Source organism: Pteropus vampyrus, unplaced genomic scaffold, assembly GCF_000151845.1.
Source record: "Pteropus vampyrus isolate Shadow unplaced genomic scaffold, Pvam_2.0 Scaffold6, whole genome shotgun sequence".
In the NCBI taxonomy this organism is placed as follows: domain Eukaryota; kingdom Metazoa; phylum Chordata; class Mammalia; order Chiroptera; family Pteropodidae; genus Pteropus; species Pteropus vampyrus.
This window is the reverse complement of record NW_011888787.1, coordinates 8,252,566-8,258,753: the sequence shown is the minus strand read 5'-3', so window position 1 is coordinate 8,258,753 and position 6,188 is coordinate 8,252,566.

Here is a 6,188-nt window from a genome sequence, read left to right as displayed (position 1 = left end):
AGTTCTCAAATCCCCTTTCTCTGCCTAGCAACTGGGCTGTAGCTCTGTGCCGTGTACTGTCAGAATCCTAGGATATCAGGCAGCCTTGGTTTGTGGGTAAAGAACTCGAATCCAGAGAGGTTAGATGACTTGCCCAAAGTCACACAGCTGATGAGTAGATACACCGGTTGGGTCTCCATATTCTTGGAAGAATTCCCATGTCTTGTATGGGTCCCTCCCAGACCGCGGCCCACCCAAGAGAGCCCAGGCTGGGCTGGGACGAGCACTGTCTGCACACATGTGGTGCTTATCAAGCAAGCTTTGCCTCGCAGGGTTTCGCAATGACACTTGTGTTCTGGTCACCCCAATGGATTTGGAGCTACAGGAGAGCAGGGGCCCTCCTCGCTTTTCTCTAACCGCTGCCCGTCTCGCTGCCCCACTCATGCCCAGAGTCAGGGCCCAGCGAGATCTGCTCAGTGGGAGAGGGGATGGGCGAAGGCTTGGAGAAGAAACAGGCTGAGGACATCTCAGGCTTCCTCCCCCTGAGGAAGCCCAGCCACGAGTTATTCAGGAAGGCGGGGAGATGTTTGTAAGAATAGGACTCGTAAAACAGGGAGGTGGCCAAATTCATTCAGATTGGCTGTGGAGCAGGCCCTGCTCCCGGAGCCAGCTGAAATACTCAGAACCGAAGGCTAGCGACATCTCCCCAGAGAGGCCGGTCTGAGCCAGCAGTGGTAGGATCAGGCATGAGAGACATTGAGCTGGCAGAAAGGGCTACAGACATGATTGCGGGGCCTGGGGTGTGGGGTGCGGGGGGGAGAACTGGGACTTTCCTGGGAGGCCTTCCTTCTATGATTAATTAACCCCTGCCACTCTCCACGCAGCCAGTCAGCCAGCCCAGTGACCGGCGGTATCCAGACTGCCCGTGAGCCCCGTGTCGTGCTAAGAGCCTGGTTGGGGTGGGGTATGGGGCAGGCACCAGACACAGGAGCCAGTGTCTGCCTTCCAGGGGCCTATAAAATAGGGGAGTAAACAAGCACACACAGACCGTGGTTAGGAATGATTAAACAGCAAACCATGGGTGACCAAATACAATAGGAGGCGGTGGGGAGGGTCTCTATCCGCTGAGCCTAAACTTCGGGCATCTGGTCTTTTATTTCCTTTCTTTCTTCTACCATCCCCCGTCCCCCACCCCCACCTTCGCCCCAACCACACAGACTGTGTCCCTACATAACAGGGCCAGCCGTAGAAGCTAGAGAATAACTTTCCATAAATCACAGCTGTATAAAGCCTTAGCGACATCTCAGCTCCAGTCTTGAATTTACAGCTCTCAAGGCACTTACACTGCTGGCCACCAGGGCACCACACCAACCTCTTAAATTTATTGACTGACGAACTGAGTGAGTATCAGCGTGGAGGCAGCCAGCACACACGGTCTGCGCAAAGATGGCACACAGGCAGGAAGCTCACACGCGGAGAGCGATTTGGCAAAGTGAAAACGGTCTCAGGTATGGAAGGGAAAGAATTAGAACCGTTCTTCAGTGAGATCTCCCCAAGCCGAGCCTTTGGTTTCCGCTTCCGAAGCTTCATACTTGCCCCAAAGCTGGAACTTCCCCACCTCCTCTCGCTGACAAGTCCCTATCCTATTTTGAAACAGACTTCTATGGAAAGAGTCTCTAGGTCTCACTAGGTCTGACTAAGCGCATCAGATCTGCCTCCTCTCTGCATGTTTAGCTCAGGCACCCAACTATTGGCCGTCTGGGACAGGATCTGAACATCTGATCTTTCTTGTGTGTAAACATTTTCCACTCAGCAAACTTTTCTGAGCACCTGCTCCATGCCTATCTCTGGGCTCCTGTCAGCAGGAGACAGAGTGGTTCAAGAGAGACACCGCCACTCAGAAGCTCACGTTCTCTTTGGGGAGAGAACACATAAATCTATCAGAATGAACTTAACCGCACAAGGCAGGCCGGGTTCAATATCAAGTGAACAGAAGAGTCATTCTTTTGTTTGTGTGTTCAGTTGTTTATAGCAACTCTATCCGTCATCTCGAAAAACTAGGAACAAACTAAAGGTCCCTCAAAAGTCATTACCTTTCAAAAGTATGGAGGAGGAAGAGGCTTCTGAAGGCTATAAGGTATCTCGGCTTCTTGAAGAATGTGGGTGTGGAAAGGAGTTGGACAGGTAGAGAAGAGGAAGAAGTGGAATTCTGGGAAGAGGGGTGGCTGGCGTCCATGGCTGGAAGGCTGAGAGAGCATAGATCGAGTCTGGCAAGCGTGTGGCATACGTGACACCGCTCTTCTATCCCCAGTCTATGGAGGCCATTGTTAATTGCCTGTCGTACTGTTTCCCACCGACTGGACGCAGACGCCTCTTCAATGTACCATCACCGACGGATTCAAGCTGGCAAGTGGGAGCAAGTCTATTGGTCCTTTCTGGCCTAGAGTGTTCAGAGGTCTAAGTCTAAAAGAAATAGATCAAGCTGGAGCAGAAGGCTTGTGCGGAAGAGGAGCAGGGAAGGAACTCGTGGAGTTGTAAGATGGCAGGGCTGAAATAGACCATGGGCTCTAGCTCCCTCGTTTTCACTTACGGAGTCTGAGGCTAGAGAAAAGAGTATTTGCCCAAGGTCTGTGGGAGTTATTGGCGGAGGTGGTGGAGCTCAAGCTAGATGTTCGGATGGGACTTGGATTCTCAGCTGCTGAGCTTGACCCTAATCCTGTGCAGTCTGGAGTTGGCCACACAAGAGCCCAAGGCCAAGGTCTTCTAAGCTCTTCTGAGCTCATTCTTTACTCCAGCGCACCTTTTCTCCTCCTTGTCCAAACTCCCGTTCTCCATGTGCTGGAAGCCTGCAGTGGGCAGTGTAGGGGAGTGGGCGTTCCCAGATTCAGTGGGGAGTCTGGGCAAGAAAACCCGTGGACTCTCTCTCACCAATCTCTTCCCAAAGGAAGTCACTTTCTCTCCCCAGAGCCCGCCCGGATGGAGTGAAGCACCTGTGAAGGGTTTCCCACCCAGCTGCCAGGCCACGGGGAGCCACCGAAGGTTTTCGAGCACGGGAGTGTTAGGATAAAGGAGTTATTTGTAAAATATCATTATGAAAGATGAACCAGTCCCGTGTCCTTCTGGGAGAAAATGCCTCCCATTGGTACATCTTGAATGAATCTGAAGCTCTGTGGAATGAAGACTGAGGGCTCCAAGGGACAGAGTACCCGTTAAAGATGAGGGGTCCACTGGAAAGGGGGTCTGCACTGGGGTGGAGGGGAGAAGAAGGCCTTACTCTCAGGAACAAGCCCTGAGGTCAAGGCCCATGGAGGCTCCCAAGAGAGATCGGGCACAGAGACCAGGACGCCGTAAGAGCTTTGGATGGTTGTCAGACCTCGTAACTACAACCCGGGTAGAGCGCTTGCTTGTTTTCCTGTTCACTTCCTTGAAGTAGATGTAAGTAAAGAAGTGTGCTGTGGGCTTCTCTTTGGGGGTAGAATGACGTGGAGAAAGAGAGAGACTGTGGTCTTTTACGCAGGCAGGTTCTGGAGATCCAAAAAGGGGGAGGAGGGAGGCAGATGCCAGGCAAAAGAGTGGGTGGTAGCAGGAGGGGCACAGAGAAGCCCACGGACTGCAGGTGATTTCTTAAGATCGAGGGGGTCAGCCAGGAAGCCCCCTGGCCTGAGAAGGGGCAGAGCGACTCTGCAGTGTCTGGAGACCTCCACTGGTGGTCATCCTCTGAAAAGTGGGGGCCATACCCCAACCTTCCTCAGCACGTAGCCCCAGGCTCTGGAGACTGGACACGGACCATGGGCTAGCCATGACTCGCTTGACTGTGGTTCACTTCCTCCTTTTTCTTGACCATTTGTCAAATCATAAACAGTTCTCCCACTTACAGAAATGGGCAGGAAGTAAACAGCATGCCCCCTGCCCGTGGAGGGGTCATCAGAGTGAAGGTAGAAGTGACTGGAACCAGAGAGATAAGCTAATTTTTTTCTTCAGAAGTCACCAGTGACGTCCCATTTTCCAACCCCAGCTTCCACTTTTCAGAGATCACCCTCTTGGGGCAGCTGACCATTGCTCAACCTTCGCTTCTTTCAACGTTATCCTCTGGACTTCCGGCCTCTGCACCTTCACGGTTCTCCCTCTATAGCTCCAGTTCCTCTTTCTCCACTTCTCGTGTAGTGGACTCTTTTTCCGAATCCCTTAATAGGCCAGGTGTTCCCCAAATTCTGTCCCTGTCTTTTCCCCTTCGATAGTCCATGGTCTGACCACCGACGGAGCTTTGACGGTCTCTTGCTTGTTGGTGACTCTACAGGCCTGAGCGCTCCTGCAATTCTAGGCCCTCATTTGCAAGAGCCTGCTGGACAGGTGCCTGTGGAAGCTTCCACAATCCCCAAGCTCAACACATCCATTGTTGGGAGCTCCCACGAATCTTGGGAGAGCCATGCTGGAGGCCACACTTCGGGATCCAGGCCTGAGGATGAGGTTGCCCTAGTGACTGAGTCGTCACCTGGCTTGACCAGCATCAGGCCCGCCACCTTCCCGCAGGAGGCTGCCCTCCCTCCTCGTCCCCGGCCACTCTGCCTTCTGCTTTCCCTACTGACGTGCAGTATTGAGACAACCCTGACAGGGTGTGAGTTACCGACGTTGGTTGGACCTGGAGGACTGAGACACCCCACTGGGGGACATAGTGGCGGGTAAATTCTAAATCCATCTGGAAACCATCCTAGTTCTGGGGAATGCTCTGGGCTGAGAGCTCACAGGAAGATAAGACGAGACCTCCCAGGCAGAATGAAGAGAAAGGCCACTCTCTCAGTCACCCCTGACGTGTTAATTGAGCTCCTTCTGTGGACCAGGGACTGCGTTAGCGGCGTGGGATACGATGGAGAAACCGTCAGGATCCTGCTCTTGGGGAGCCCACAGTCTAACGGGGGACCAGGCTCGGAGCAGGTGATTTGAGAGTGACGAGTACTAGAAAAGAGAAGCCTGGGATGGAGGGGGAGTGAAGGTCAGGAGCCAACACTAAAGGATTGTTAAGAACTAAAAGGAAAAGAGAGAGAGAAGATTGTTCTAGGCAGAGAGCACAGCATAGGGGAGAAACTGAAAGACACTCGGGGTGGCTTCGGAATGTTGAGAAAGTGGCCCATCAAGGGGAGGGAGAGGTGGGCGAAGGCCACCTCACGCAGAGCATGGGAGATTGTGGTAAGGACTTCAGACTTTAGAATTTAAACCAGTGAGAATCATGACAAAATGCGCATTCCAATGAGGTATTTGGGCTGCTCTGTGGCAATGGCTACCAGGGAACAGAGAGGACACTGTGGTGGGTAAAAAGTGGTGGGGTGGCCTGGACTAGGCGGGTCACTGTCGCTAGAGAGAAGTGGTCAGATTTTAGGGATATTTAGGCGGATTCTGGAGCTGAAGAAGAGCTGAAGCGTCAAGGACGACTTTGCTTTTTTCCCTTGTATAACCCAGTGTATGGTCAAGTTTGTCCCGTGAGAAGTTTGGGAGTGGAGGTGCCTGTAGGGCCTCAAATAAAGATGTCGAATCGTGCAGGATTGCCAGATAAGATGAGATGCACGGAGAAATTGAATTTCAGATGAACATCAGATAACTTTTTAGTATAAATCTGTCCTAAAGATTTCATGGGACATACTTATAAAAAATTTTTTTTCATCATTTATCTGAAATTCGAATTTAACTGGCCGTCCCGTATTTTTATTTGCCAAATCTGACAACCCTGCAGGCCACTGTATACCTGGATCTGAAGCTCCAGAGAAGGAGGTCTAGACAGAGGTGTATGCTTGGCAATTTTGACACCCGAAGTATCAAAAATATAGGGGGGCTTAAGGGAGACAAAGCCTAGGTCAGAGTCTGACTAACTTCGACATTTGGAGTTTGAGTAAAGAAGAAAGGAGGAGAGAAAAACAGGACCGAGTCACAAAAGCTTAGGGTAATAGAAGGAAAAAATGATCCGTAGCAGAAAAAAATCAAACACGTACGGGCTAAAAGCATTCACCGAATGTTTGGAGAAGTCAAGCGTGGTCTTGGTGACAACAGGTTCTTTATATTTTGTGATGGGAAAAAACATGTCATAGTGAGTTGAGGGGTAAATGGGATGAGAGTTTGAGGCATTTTCCTGTAGAGGAGAAGGTAGTACTTGGAGGTCGAGGTAGGATCAAGGGAGGGCTTGATTTAATATTAGACACTTGAACTTGTTTAGATGTTGA